Consider the following 16,558-nt stretch of genomic DNA (forward strand, 5'->3'; position numbering starts at 1 on the left):
TGTTCATCTATGGTTGTGTAATTACTTTTATAACTATGATCTTTAAAGAAATGTTTTCAAGGTATCACCATCTTCTGTTGTGTCGACTTTTAAACTGATCAAGATTAAGGCATAATCTACTACCATGAGGATGAACAAAACAGCACGTAACAAACAAAGCAGGAAGGACCATCCCTAAGCAGTTGCATGAGCTAAGCGATATTCACAAGTCGACTGTGCCACTAAGGACAAGGGAGGTAAGAAAGATTTTGTGCAAGAAAAATTTAAAGAATGACAAGAGATTTATTTTCTTAAGAGTAACTGAAGGAATTACTTCCAGTTATTTTTATCAGCCACTATTAAATTTCCAAGTCACCACAGCTCTGACTATGTAGATTATCAAAACATTTTCCTATTTTAACTCTAAAATCTGTCAAGTGCTTTAAAAATAGAGAGGGGAAACGCTATTTAACAGGGAAGAGCTAAGCCTATTTATACCATGATGGCTCAGATTTTTAGAACAACCAAATGTATTAGTTCTTCCACCAAGACATATTCACCGGACCCTCCCATTTCCTCTCTCCATCTCTTCTATAGGAAACAGAATGGGAGAGAAGAGGAGATAGGAAATGAATCCTTTAGCCGGCACACTGTGACTTAGCCCTTTTGTTACATTTAATCCTTACAACACCCTAAGTACGATTTCACCCAACTCCATGTTAGAAAACTGAAAGAAAAGTTAACCCACTTGGTTGAAACACTGGCCCAACCAATGTCTCCCAGCTGGTAAGTAGCAGAGCAGGATCTCGAACCCTGGTCTTTCTTGCTCTAAAAGCCATGCTTTTTCCTATCACACCACCATTCTTCCTAAATTATCTATAAGCAAGCATGAAATAGTCAAGGTTCCCTAGAAGCACATATGACATAATTTCATTCTGTTGAACTAATCAGTATTTATCATTGATGGAAAAGCATAAAACCCACACGTCCTCTCTATTTGATGATCTCCATTCTGGGTTTAAACTAATTGCAATCACTGGCTGCAAGCTAAAAAATCCCCTATGGAAGTTTAGCATCTACAAAGATATCTTTGTAGTTTATAAAAATAGCCAAGGTTGGCAAGACACATGCTATTATACCCTTTTTTGGATGAGAACATCAAACCTCATTTTCCTAGTAGCACACTCTCTCCACACCCCATACACTTTCTCATCTTTTTCCCCCCAACTCTACCTTACAGGAGACTCTCATAAGTGAAATTCTGGGCCTGCATTTGCTTGGTTCCAACTGAGGAGGAACTATGCCTTGCTGCTGTCACCTGGTGAAGTACCAAGGAAACACTGAGTAGGTGGGTAGAAAGAGTACAGTTTACTATACGGATTTTGTAAGCAGAATAGACAATAAAAATGAAAAGCAGAAAGATGGGATGACTTTTTATAAAAGAAGTTAATTTCATATGCAGTTCCTCTGGCTGGCTGTCCTTTGGAAATGCCCCATGTGCTAAGTTCTGTGGAAAGCAGCAGATTGGATGCAGAAGGTTCAGGAGAGTGAAGCCCAGGGGACCAGTGCGACTGGAGGTGCCTCTCCGTGGAGGACACTCAGCTGAAAGATGGGAGTGACAGAGCCCTCTGTAGAGACCACAGATAGAAACCAGCAGAAGCTTTGATAAGAACCCGTATGACTCATGAAATTCTTGTATTTCATATCTGAGAACGCTCCAAAGCAGAAGAGTTATTTTAAGGTTCACTATGAACACAGTGGAAGGAGACAAGGTTTTTATAAGGGGATGACCGAAGGCATGTGCACTCTCTTAAGGTAGCAAACAGGTTACTCCCAGCATCTCCAGGGACATACAAAGCAAGTTTCTGCCTCGTTTCCCACTCACTAGTCTACACCCAGGGCACTCCTGGGGTTTCACCAATACTTAGCCCAAGGAGTCTGGACTCTTTGATCACCAGAGAAGAAAACCATTCCAATGGTAAATTCAGTTCAATTGAAGTTTTCTTAGTCTGTCTCCCATCCCCACCCTAAGTCCAGATTGAAGGAAACCTGATGGGATGAGCCAAACTTGGGCACCACTCTCTTCCCAGCATGCAGTCCGGCATGTACCACCAACCACATACCACGTAGGAGGCATACAATACTGGTTTGCTGAACAGAATATTAAGGTACAGAAGTAAACAGAGGCCCAGAAGCCTTTAACATGCTCAGTTTCCAAATCCCCAAAATAAGCACATCTTACTTCAGGAAACAGAATCAAGAAATTATACTGATTCAAAGGAGCCTTAAAGAACATCTGTTTCAATCTCTTGAGTTTACAGATGAGGAAACTGAGGCCCATAAAGAGGACGAGATTCCCTAACATGAGGTCTCAGATCTCCCAGGTTCGAGCTGATACCAAATGGAAATGTGTGTCAATTGAATTAGTTTTCCTTTGAGTTATATTACAATTTTAGCGCTGTGGTTTATCAACATTTTGCAGCCATCTTTGTTTTCTGACATCTTATTAGTCTCCCTGGTGTTATTGCCTCCTCTAAGTAGTTAACTGTTTATAAGTAAACGTTGAAGTGCCCTGGGGGACAGTTACTTTTACAAACCCTTCTGGTGAATCCTTCAAAACACAGAATGTTGTCATAATATGAAAAACATCATTCATGTTAACTATTTGAAAATCAGTACTTTTGCATACTGAGTTTTTCTTTCAGCAAGATACACTGCTGGAATACTTTTCTTATAAAGCAGAACCAATGGTCTTAAACGCAAATGAAAAGACTTCAAACCACGCTGAAATGGAACCGTATTATTGTGCTCTGAAATTTGGATTTACCTCCAAAAAACTTGAGCAGGATTGAGCTTGTTGGCTTCAGTTGTTAAAACCAAAAAATATCTCATGAGGTTTTGGTATATTTATTTTTGAAAAAAAAAAAAGTCTTATATGGCACAAATTATTTCAAAACCTTGAAGTTTTCTCCATCAATTTAGAAAATAAACAAGTGCTAGAAGTGAGAAATTCTTTAAAATTCTGCAAAGTAAGTACTAGAATTAGTTTCTGGCTTCCTTTTTTTAGTATGCCAAGATGACTGTTAAGATGTTTTCTTAAAAAAAGAGTCCTGTTTTTTCCATATTGAAGCCAAGCTATCTGTGAAGCCAATATGATAGTGATGGTGTTTGAGAAGCTCTGCACATTGATTTATTTTACTGCTTCTGGATTATTTTAAAGAAAGCACTTAGTTCCCAACCTCAGAGCCTATTTTCTACGACTTAGTAACATAATCAATAATTTTTGGTATAATCTCCAAAGAGATCATCAACTCATCAATCTTCGAGACGTTTATTTTCCAGAAGCAGTCCAGCATGCCTCACCATCCAGCCCTGCCCACTCAGAGGGGATCTTAGCCTGGGATGTAAAAGGGCATGCGGATTTTCTTTCCAGGGATGAAAAAATACCACAGACCTCAGGGCAATGAACAGCTCTTACAAAGGCCACCTCTCTGGGACTGCCTTGACTCAGTGGAGTCCTGGAGTGCCTCTACTTGCTTAGGTAACCTGAGGAAGCTGTATTTTGCCATCAGTAAGCTGGCCTCTTTAAACAGCTGGGATATCTGAACAGTAGAAACAGCATCTTAGAAAAGCATTCTATTTTTACTCCATCTCTTCGTATCTTACAGATTTTCAAAGGGTTTTGTAAGCCAGAGATGATGCTTGGGGAATGTGCTATGACAGCCTGTGAAACAAAGAACAAAGTCAGTCTCTGAAGGGCCAGCCCTTTACAGGCATCCTTGACGAAGATGCCTTATGTTCAAACTGCCAAGGGAAGGTCAGTCACGGCTCAGGTGTGCTGCGACTGTGTCTGAAACCTACACAAACGCTCTGTGTACACTGGTTCTAGAACACACACTCTGGTGCATGACTGCCTGGTTTGAATCCCAGCACTGCTCTTTATTATTTTTTTTTTTAACAAATTTATTTATTTATTTATTTATTTATTTATTTATTTATTTATTTATTTATTTATTTATTTATTTATGGCTGTGTTGGGTCTTCGTTGCTACCCACGGGCTTTGTCTAGTTGCAGAGATTGGGGGCTACTCTTCACTACGGTGCACGAGCTTCTCATTGCGGTGGCTTCTCTTGTTGTGGAGCACGGGCTTTAGGCACGCGGGCTTCAGTAGTTGTGGCTCGCAGGCTCAGTAGTTGTAGCTCATGGGCTCCACAGCGCAGGCTCAGTAGTTGTGGCACACGGGCTTAGTTGCTCCGCTGCATGTGGGATCTTCCCAGACCAGGGCTCGAACCCGTGTCCCCTGCATTGACAGGTGGATTCTTAACCACTGCGCCACCAGGGACGTCCCTAGCACTGCTCTTTAGTACCTGTGTGACCTTGGGTAAGCTATCTAACCTGTCTGTGCCTCAGTTTCTTCAACTACACAATGAGAATGATACTGCCTACCAAATCGGATTTGAGTTGATAAATATAAAGCACTTAAAATAGTCCATGGCACGTGGTAAGTATACAACTGCTGGCTATTAATATCATTAACTAAGGCAGTTTTTAGAGAGGGCAAAATCTGTGAGTCACAAGAGAGGGATAATAGAGGAAATTTACAACCTTCGGTGGCATTTTTTTTTCCAACAAGAGAAGCCACATTGAAGGGAAAGGATGTCTTCTTTACGAAAAGTAAAGGATCACTCCATGAGACCCAAAGGTCAGAGATATCTGACTTGAATAGAGGTTTGCCACTTACTGGCTGGGTGACTTTGGGGTAACACTTAAAGCTTTTTTTTTTTTTTTTTTTTTGCGGTACACAAGCCTCTCACTGTTATGGCCTCTCCCGTTGCGGAGCACAGGCTCCGGACGCGCAGGCTCAGCGGCCATGGCTCACGGGCCCAGCTGCTCCGCGGCATGTGGGATCTTCCCGGACCGGGACGTGAACCCGTGTCCCCTGCATCGGCAGGCGGACTCTCAACCACTGTGCCACGAGGGAAGCCCCACTTAAAGCTTTTTAAGTCTCAGTTTCCTTATCTTTAAAACAGGGATTATACCAGTTCCCACTCTCATGAAACAGGCTTACAACTGTGTCTGGCACACAGTAAATGTTTCACAAATATGTACTGGCATTATAATTATTAAGGTGTTCAGAAGAAGGGATACGAAATAGAAAATAACTGAAAACTGGGCTGAGGATAAGGGGTCAAGAGGAAGACAATCCATGGGGTAGTCCATCCCTAATAGGAAAGATACCTTTCCACAGACCCAGGCTCCTGCCATGGGTTGGGGTCAGAGCCAGGGAGGGGTCTTTTGCATGGTAACACAGGCTAAGGGTTCTTGCCAAGGCTCTGTAACTCATTCCCAACTCCTGAGTGTACACTTTCAAACTTAGGAAACTATAGCTGCATTAGGGACCTAGTCCTCAGATTTGGCCTTTAATTCCTGACAAGTTCTAGCAGGATTTCGCCTTGCAATGATGAGCCCCAGCACAGCCAGATACTGCTAAACCCTACCTTCTAGAGCAGCATATTTCAATATGGCTTAAATTACCATCCTCATGGCACTACTTTACGTTCTGGGTCCTTGCTCCTGAAATCAGTTATAGACTGGCTGTATGACACACTTGGGAATAAAGTTTTACTCTCTGGCTGATGGTAATGGCTGCCTGAAAAGTAGAAAAAATGTTTACTGTGTAGTTTTCTTAATACAAATCATTGTAGCTAGAGTGTACAGGATAATATACTAAGCATTTGCGTCACAAATAATTCATGTCATGCCATTATTCAGATGACATTATGATATACTAAACCAGAGGCATGGAAACCCAATGAGTTTTACAGACACAAGGATCATAAAATTGTCTCATCCAACAACCCAGTTTTAGAGTTGAGGAAACACACCAAGAGAGGTTATGTAATTTGGACAAGGTCACACAGCTCGCCAGTAAAAAAGCTAAAATTAGACCTCAGATCTCTACTGTGAATCTGTCTCGTTGCTATTGCTTCCTTTATAATACAGGTCTCTACTTGTTCATGCCTATAATTATTTTCCATCTTCTTAGATTTAGCTAAAATGCCTCATACTTTATGAAGCAATCCTGGAGATACCCACCTGCATCCAAAAGTGAGCTCCACATCTAAAACTGAGATTCTTAAACTTTAGCAAATGTCGGAAACATGGTAGGACTTGCTAAAGCTCACATTGCAGGGCTCCACCATAGAGATTCTGGATCCGTTGGTCTGGGGTAGGGGCTGAGAATTTCTTTTCTGACAAGTTCGCAGGAGATGCTGGTCTTGGGACGACCAGTACTCTGAGAACCACTGCCCTAAACTGTCTGTAGCTTATTTATATGCACCTCCTGATAGCACTGCCTTCCTTGTATCAAAGTTACTTATGTGTGTTTGTAAATTACATACTGGACAGTAAGCTCCCTTGTTTCTTCTTCTTTTACAGTATCTAACTTGAAAAGGCAAAACTTCAATCAATTTTTGTCGAGTGAGACTTGTCTAGCCAGTGTACACTGTCTAGACTGTACTTCACAACATGCTCCAGGGAGAGGATGAAAATGAGCATTGGACAAATCAGGAATTACAGTCATTAAACCTAGACACCTTGGGGAAATAGTACACCATTTCCCAAACTGTGTCCTATGACACATCATTCTATGATATGAAAATAGGTGTGCAACTAAAAAACGTTTTAGGAAATGCTGGTTGAACAAAGCTAAACAGATTTCTTAATCTAGAACTTCTTGGAGCCTTTACTATGCTCCAAAATAAACTTTCCCCATCTCCCTTCCTTAGTCACCTCTAATAATTTGCCCTGCTTTGTTAACTCCCTAGGAAAGGACAATCTGTATTTATTGTCTACTTACACTAGGAAAAGTCAAGTTCCTTGGTACTTGGTCAGGATTCAGAAATTCTCATTGCATGCACAGACATACTATGTAAATTGTGATCCCAAGGGATAGTATATGCACTACTTCTAAAATGTATTTGATCATGAATTTCCTCCCCATTCCTACCCCCTCCCCATACCACCACCAGCAGGAGAAGAAACAATATTTTGTTGGGGAAACACTAATTGAGTCCAAGCTAGATATTGTGGCTCAGACAGGTCAAACAGCTGCCTGGAAAGCTTTGGAGGTGAGGGCTAATCCCAAGATTCTTGAGACTGGTTCATTATTCTTCACCATATCACAGGGTATGTTTTCCCATTTCAACTAAGCTGACACTTATCCCTGAAGAAACTGCTTCACTATTTGTCATATAAACACATCTCCATGCTCCAACTAAAGAAAAAGCTGCATGTTCTATAGTGTGCTGTATATTTTCTTTTCTCATTAAAAAAAAAAAGGCAAATAGAGAATTTTCACAGTCCTATGAGCTACAAAGACTGGTATGAGGGGAAGAACCTTATTAATGTTAAATAATCATCCTTATATTTTCATAGTTTTTATTATCTGTTTTTACTTAGTCAATGATCAAAAGCAGTTTGCCAAATCAAAAATATTCTGAGATGCAAAACCTAAAACCAAGTTCATATTTCACACCTCTCTGGAAAATTGTGCTTGTCTACTTGAGCCCCAAGCCTAAGCAGGGTTTTACAAGCAAAAGAGTATTTCATTGACAAGGATAAGATATCAACTTCTGTCATTCTGAACAAGGACCAAATCCCAAACCAAAGCCTCCAGTTGGCTCTGCCAACCAGCAAATCAGGATGTTACCCAAACCCAATCTTTTTCATTATAATAATACTGTAAATTCTCATTTTTTCCAGTTGTGCACATCTTTCTATTGTCTAAGAGTGGTATCTCAGGAGAAAAGTCAGTCAGCATGAAGCAAGTGTAATTCAAGTTGGTCCTGAGAAAAATGGAAGATTCAGGCCACACAGCGGCAGTGTTATGAACACCCTCCTTTATTTTCTCCCCAGGTGCTAGAAATATTTCCATACAACAGTGGTTAATGTCAAGTATCATTTCATCAGTAAATGCTTCAAATTCAGGGGTAATTCAACCAGGGGCTATAAGAAGGAAGATTAGCATGTTGTTCAAGCCTTTTAAAAATCACTTTTCCCTCTGGAGAAAGAAATTCATCATGGGGTAAGAGAAAAAAAAAATGTATGGAGTGGATATAATTTGCTTCTACGCTTGGCTGTCTGGGAAAATGTTCCAGAAAAATGCATGATTTCAATTTTTCTCTGGTGGGCCTCGCTGGCAGAAACCAAAGAGTAAATACATTAGTGTTCACTTATGCTCAAGATTTTTTTTAAATGAAGGAAAAAAAAGCAAAAAGGAGCCTTTTCCAAGTAATAGCATTTACTCTTGCATAACTGCCTGAAAGAAAAAAGAACCCAAATAGTTTCAGATGGAACAATTGTTTTTAACAGTGTTCATTCCAATAGTTAGGGGGCAAAATGCAGTTGAAGGGAAATGTGTTCTCTGAGCCCTTAGCTTAGTACGTTCTGACACAACCCATATTTACTGCTGTGTTAAGTCCCTGCGGTCTGTCCCATTTCCAAAAGTTAACATCCTTTCAGCCATCCCAATTGCTGTACCCCTTTAAAAGTGGGTCTCCTTCAAGGAAAAGAGTATTCTGCAGAGTAAAATCAGGCATCAGGAAAGCAGAATATGGGGGAGCATCCCTCAGTACCTCCCTTCCCCACTGTGATAAGTGATGGTAATGTTAGGAAGTGCATCCTTGGGAGAGCTGAGGAAGGGTGAGGTACACAGAGCTCTGGGACCAAAACAAGGTAACGGGGTATCAGGTTTCCCTCATCCCAAAGAATCTAATCACCAAAGGAAGATGTGAAAATGATAAAACACCCTAAAGACTACTGGAGGACTTCTGGGAGAATTCATTCAACTCCAAATTTTTCCAAAATTACACATGGGATCTGGTCTTATTCTGGACAAAGCAGGTCACAAGTTCTAGAAGGCAGTTCTGGAAAGGCCTAGGTGTTTGGCTAAATGCCGCCCCCAAATGTAAGAAGGCAGCAGCACTGGTCCCTAAATATTATGCACAGTACAGCATTGCTAAATGAATCTAAAAAGAAAAGAGATACACACTCAACTCTCTACAATGGCGTGATACTATATGCGTCACCTCATGAAGGCTGGGGAATGGGCAGACGAAGATGGGAAAAAGAATACGTGGGCAAGAAATGAAGAAACAATACATCCGGGAATGGGTGAGACTCTTTTAAAAAAGGTATTCTAGGCAGCAATCCCAATACACTCAAAAAGGAGAAGAGATGAAAAAACAGGTGAACTTATGGAAGATGAACACACTATGGTGAGAGGTAAAGAATACAGGAGAAGGCAAAGAAGATGATTTGGGAATAAGCAACGAAAAAAACTGGCCAGGATTTAAAACAGCTCACATGTAGGTCAAAAAATGCAGTCTTGAAGTTTGCTGACAATCCAGAAATCTTGTCAGTCACGTCTCCTCACATTGACATCACTGACAACTGTGCCTTAGCAAACAAGGCACAAATGCAGATCGGCTTCCTTCAGCTCTCCCATACTCTCCATTGAGGTTATTTTTTACTGATTCATGGGTTTATACTAACATTGCTTGGATTAGTACCCAGTGCTAATGAGACCAAGGTCACAGGTTCAATCCCCACTACCCAGACTACCCAGAGTCTTCCTAATAACAGGTCATCAAGGACAGCTGAGCATCAACTTCCCTCCATCTCAACTGAGAAGGCCAAGGATGCAGAATCATGTGTCAGTGGGGTCTTCACGTTCACTAAAGAAAACATATTTCCTGAGAGGGATGAGATATTTGTAACATTTCTGTAGATCCACATGGAAGGAGTTGTCAAAGAACCTCGGAGCACCTAGATAGTAATTTTCAACATAACCAACCTTAGCCTAACATATTAGGTCCGGGGCAGGGTTAGTATCCCAAAGCACTTGTAAAAGGACTAGGTGTGAGCACCCAGTGCCTCAGAGCTGGCTTGACAAGAACTCTGCCCCCTCGAATGGGGAGCCAAAAGGCCAAGGGTAGGTCCTATCTTTCGAGAATAGCTACTAAGCACACACGGACAAGGCTGGTCAGTGGAGTCACCCTGAGAGATGCTAAACTGCTACTTCCTGCATCTCTGTCAATACTGCTGCACCTTACAATTTTGGAAGAATTAGGACCCAAAGTGGTGGGCGTGGCTAATGAAATGGTTTCCTGGGACATCCCCTCACCCCGCTTCTTGGGACCCTCGTATCATTTTGGAACCTGAGAGCCAGAAGTGGAAAACCAGTCAAATGTAGTAGGTTCAAAAAGACAGTGAAAAAAAAAAAACAAAACAAAGAAAGAAAGTGAATGTTATAAGAATGCAGCGAGTTCAAATCCAGGACTGTGGAGCTGCAGATTAAAGTTCACTCACGGCTGATGAGAATGAGGGTGCCACTGAGGGCACATTTCCTGTGCTTTCAGGATAATAAAGACCAAAACTGTTAAAATGCCTGAGAAGGTTCAGCTGAATCTGGCCCTCGCTTCTTTTCTGGACTCATCTCTAACCACTCTGCATTTAGCCACACTGGCCTTTTTCTTGTTCCTGGCAGATCACCTCCTGCCCCACGCACTTTGTACATGCTGTTGCCCCTGAGTTTAACTCTTCCCAGCCCCATCTCCATCAGGAAACACGTTCCCAGTCGCCACAGCTTCTGTATCCCTCCAGGCACATTTCTCCGATCACCAAGACTAGCTGTGGCTTCTTGTTATTGGTCCTCAGAGCACCCAGAAGATTTCTTTCATCACAGTTATTACCATTTTAATTATATTTTAATAAGACCATTTGGAGGGCTTCCGGGAAGATGGCGGAAAAGACGCGGAGATCACCTTCCTCGCCACAGATACGCCAGAAATACATCTACACGTGGAACAACTCCTACAGAACACCTACTGAACGCCGGCAGAAGACCTCAGACCTCCCAAAAGGCAAGAAACCCCCCACGTACCTGGGTAGGGCAAAAGAATAAACAGAGACAAAAGAATAGGGACGGGACCTGCACCTGTGGGAGGGAGCTGTGAAGGAAGAAACGTTTCCACACACTAGGAAGCCCCTTCGCGGACGGAGACCGCGCGTGGCGGAGAGGGAAAGCTTCGGTACCGCGGAAGAGAGCACAGCAACAGAGGTGCGGAGGGAAAGCGGAGAGATTCCCGCACAGAGGATCAGGGCCGACTGGCACTCACCAGCTCTAGAGGCTTGTCTGCTCACCTGCCGGGGCGGGCAGCGCTGAGAGCTGAGGCTCGGGCTTCGGTCGGAGGGCAGGGAGAGCACTGGGGTTGGCTGCGTGAACACAGCCTGAAGGGGTTAGTGCGCAGCGACTAGCCAGGAGGGAGTCCGGGGAAAAGTCTGGAGCTGCTGAAGAGGTAAGAGACTTTTTCTTCCCTCTTTGTTTCCTGGTGCGCTAGGAGAGGGGATTAAGAGTGCTGCTTAAAGGAGCTCCAGAGACGGGCGCGAGCTGCGGCTAAAAGCGCGGACCCCAGAGACGGGCATGAGACGCTAAGGCCGCTGCTGCCGCCACCAAGAAGCCTGTGTGCGAGCACAGGTCACTCTCCACACCCCACTTCCGGGGAGCCTGTGCAGCCCGTCACTGCCAGGGTCCCGGGATCCAGTGACAACTCACCCGGGAGAACGCACGGCGCGCCTCAGGCTGGTGCAACGTCACGCCGGCCTCTGCCGCCGCAGGCCCGCCCCGCACTCCGTGCCCCTCCCTCCCCCCCGGCCTGAGTGAGTCAGAGCCCCGGAATCAGCGGCTCCTGTAACTCCGTCCTGTCTGAGTGAAGAACAGACGCCCTCCGGCGACCTACAAGCAGAGGCGGGGCCAAATCCAAAGCTGAGCCCCTGGGAGCTGTGAGAACAAAGAAGAGAAAAGGAAATCTCTCCCAGGAGCCTCAGAAGCAGCGGATTAAAGCTCCACAATCAACTTCATGTACCTGCATCTGTGGAATACATGAATAGACAACGAATCATCCCAAATTAAGGAGGTGGGCTTTGAGAGCAAGATTTATGATTTTTACCCCTTTTCCTCTTTTTGTGAGTGTGTATGTGTATGCTCTGTGTGAGATTTTGTCTGTATAGCTTTGCTTCCACCATTTGTCCTAGGGTTCTATCCGTCCATTTTTTGTTTTTGTTTTAATTTTTTTCTTAATAATTATTTTTTATTTTAATAACTTTATTATATTTTATCTTACTTTATTATATTTTACTTTATCTTCGTTCTTTCTTTTTTCCTTCCTTCCCTCCTTCCTTCCTCCCTCCTTTCTTTCTTTCTTTCTTTCTTTCTTTCTTTCTTTCTTTCTTTCTTTCTTTCTACTTCTACTAATTATTTCTTTCTACTTTTTCTCCCTTTTATTCTGAGCCGTATGGATGAAAGGCTCTTGGTGCTGCAGCCAGGAGTCAGTGCTGTGCCTCTGAAGTGGGAGAGCCAACGTCAGGACACTGGTCCACAAGAGACCTCCCAGCTCCACATAACATCAAACGGCAAAAATCTCCCAGAGATCTCCATCTCAACACCAGCACCCAGCTTCACTCAACGACCAGCAAGCTACAGTGCTGGGCATCCTAAGCCAAACAACTAGCAAGACAGGAGCACAACCCCACCCATTAGCAGAAAGGCTGCCTAAAACAATAATAAGTCCACAGACACCCCAAAACACACCACCAGATGTGGACATGCCCAACAGAAAGACAAGATCCAGCCTCATCCACCAGAACACAGGCACTAGTCCCCTCCACCAGGAAGCCTACACAACCCACTGAACCAACCTTAGCCACTGGGGACAGACACCAAAAACAACGGGAACTACGAACCTGCAGGCTGCAAAAAGGAGGCCCCAAACACAGTAAGATAAGCAAAATGAGAAGACAGAAAAAGACACAGCAGATGAAGGAGCAAGATAAAAACCCACTAGACGTAAGAAATGAAGAGGAAATAGGCAGTCTACCTGAAAAAGAATTCAGAATAATGATAGTAAAGATGATCCAAAATCTTGCAAATAGAATGGAGAAAATATAAGAAACGTTTAACAAGGACATAGAAGAAATAAAGATGAAACAAACAACGATGCACAACACAATAAATGAAATTAAAAATACTCTAGATGAGATCAATAGCAGAATAACTGAGGCAGAAGAATGGATAAGTGACCTGGAAGATAAAATAGTGGAAATAACTACTGCAGAGCAGAATAAAGAAAAAAGAATGAAAAGAACTGAGGACTGGCAGGACATATTTAAAGTGATGAAGGAGAAAAACCTTCAACCAAGATTACTCTACCCAGCAAGGATCTCATGCAGATTTGATGGAGAAATTAAAACCTTTACAGACAAGCAAAAGCTGAGAGAGTTCAGCACCATCAAAACAGCTTTACAACAACTGCTAAAGGAACTTCTCTAGGCAAGAAACACAAGAGAAGGAAAAGACCTACAATAACAAACCCAAAATATAAAGAAAATGGGAATAGGAACATACATATCGATAATTACCCTAAATGTAAATGCACTAAATGCTCCCACCAAAAGACAAAGATTGGCTGAATGGATACAAAAACAAGACCCATATATTTGCTGTCTACAAGAGACCCATTTCAGACCTAGAGACACATACAGACTGAAAGTAAGGGGATGGAAAAAGATATTTCATGCAAATGGAAACCAAAAGAAAGCTGGAGTAGCAATTCTCATATCAGACAAAATAGACTTTAACATCATAAAATAATAAACTATTAGAAGAGACAAAGGACACTACATAATGATCAAGGGATCGATCCAAGAAGAAGATATAACAATTGTAAATATTTATGCACCCAACATAGGAGCACCTCAATACATAAGGCAAATACTAACAGCCATAAAAGGGGAAATCGACAGTAACATATTCATAGTAGGGGACTTTAACACCCCACTTTCACCAATGGACAGATCATCCAAAATTAAAATAAATAAGGAAACACAAGCTTTACATGATACATTAAACAAGATGGACTTAATTGATATTTATAGGACATTCCATCCAATACACATTTTTCTCAAGTGCTCATGAAACATTCTCCAGGACCGATCATATCTTGGGTCACAAATCAAGCCTTGGTAAATTTAAGGAAATTGAAATCATATCAAGTACCCTTTCTGACCACAATGCTATGAGACTAGATATCAATTACAGGAAAAGAACTGTAAAAAATACAAACACATGGAGACTAAACAATACACTAGTTAATAACGAAGTGATCACTGAAGAAATCAAAGAGGAAATAAAATAATACCTACAAACAAATGACAGTGGAGACATGACGACCCAAAAATCTATGGGATGCAGCAAAAGCAGTTCTAAGAAGGAAGTTTATAGCAATACAATCCTACCTTAAGAAACAGGAAACATCTCCAATAAACAACCTAAACTTGCACCTAAAGCAATTAGAGAAAGGAGAACAAAAAGATGCCAAAGTTAGCAAAAGGAGAGAAATCATAAAGATCAGATCAGAAATTAATGAAAAAGAAATGAAGGAAACGATAGCAAAGATCAATAAAACTAAAAGCTGGTTCTTTGAGAAGATAAACAAAATTGATAAACCATTAGCCAGACTCATCAAGAAAAAAAGGGAGAAGACTCAAATCAATAGAATTAGAAATGAAAAAGGAGAAGTAACAACGGACACTGCAGAAATACAAAAGATCATGAGAGATTACTACAAGCAACTCTATGCCAATAAAATGGACAAGCTGGAAGAAATGGACAAATTCTTAGAAATGCACAACCTGCCAAGACTGAATCAGGAAGAAATAGAAAACATGAACAGACCAATCACAAGCACTGAAATTGAAACTCTGATTAAAAATCTTCCAACAAACAAAAGCCCAGGAAGAGATGGCTTCACAGGCGAATTCTATCAAACATTTAGAGAAGAGCTAACACCTATCCTTCTCAAACTCTTCCAAAATATAGCAGAGGGAGGAACACTCCCAAACTCATTCTACGAGGCCACCATCACCCTGATACCAAAACCAGACAAGGATGTCACAAAGAAAGAAAACTACAGGCCAATATCACTGATGAACATAGATGCAAAAATCCTCAACAAAATACTAGCAAACAGAATCCAACAGCACATTAAAAGGACCATACACCATGATCAAGTGGGGTTTATTCCAGGAATGCAAGGATTCTTCAATATACGCAAATCAATCAAGGTGATACACCATATTAACAAATTGAAGGAGAAAAACCATATTATCATCTCAATAGATGCAGAGAAAGCTTTGGACAAAATTCAACACCCATTTATGATAAAAACCCTGCAGAAAGTAGGCATAGAGGGAACTTTCCTCAACATAATAAAGGCCATATATGACAAACCCACAGCCAACATCATCCTCAATGGTGAAAAACTGAAAGCATTTCCACTAAGATCAGGAAAGGGACAAGGATGCCCACTCTCACCACTCTTATTCAACATAGTTTTGGAAATTTTACCCACAGCAATCAGAGAAGAAAAGGAAATAAAAGGAATCCAAATCGGAAAAGAAGAGGTAAAGCTGTCACTGTTTGCAGATGACATGATACTATACATGGAGAATCCTAAAGATGCTACCAAAAATCTACTAGAGCTAATCAATGAATTTTGTAAAGTAGCAGGATACAAAATTAATGCACAGAAATCTCATGCATTTCTGTACACTAATGATGAAAATCTGAAAGTGAAATCAAGAAAACACTCCCATTTACCACTGCAACAAAAAGAATAAAGTATCTAGCAATAAACCTACCTAAGGAGACAAAAGACCTGTATGCAGAAAATTATAAGACACTGATGAAAGAAATTAAAGATGATACAAATAGATGGAGAGATATACCATGTTCTTGGATTGGAAGAATCAACACTGTGAAAATGACTCTACTACCCAAAGCAATCTACAGATTCAATGCAGTCCCTATCAAACTACCACTGGCATTTTTCACAGAACTAGAACAGAAAATTTCACAATTTGTATGGAAACACAAAAGACCCCGAATAGCCAAAGCAATATTGAGAACAAAAAACGGAGCTGGAGGAATCAGGCTCCTTGACTTCAGACTATACTACAAAGCTACAGTAATGAAGACAGTATGGTACTGGCACCAAACCAGAAATATAGATCAATGGAACAGGATAGAAAGCCCAGAGATAAACCCACACATATGGTCACCTTATCTTTGATAAAGGAGGCAGGAATGTACAGTGGAGAAAGGACAGCCTCTTCAATAAGTGGTGCTGGGAAAACTGGACAGGTACGTGTAAAAGTATGAGATTAGATCACTCCCTAACACCACACACAAAAATAAACTCAAAATGGATTAAAGACCTAAATGTAAGGCCAGAAACTATCAAACTCTTAGAGGAAAACATAGGCAGAACACTCTATGACATAAATCACAGCAAGATCCTTTCTGACCCACCTCCTAGAGAAATGGAAATAAAAACAAAAATAAACAAATGGGACCTAATGAAACTTCAAAGCTTTTGCACAGCAAAGGAAACCATAAACAAGACCAAAAGACAACCCTCAGAATGGGAGAAAATATTTGCAAATGAAGCAACTGACAAA

This window comes from Monodon monoceros, unplaced genomic scaffold, assembly GCF_005190385.1.
Source record: "Monodon monoceros isolate NGI ecotype Baffin Bay Population unplaced genomic scaffold, NGI_Narwhal_1 Super_Scaffold_7, whole genome shotgun sequence".
Lineage (NCBI taxonomy): Eukaryota > Metazoa > Chordata > Mammalia > Artiodactyla > Monodontidae > Monodon > Monodon monoceros.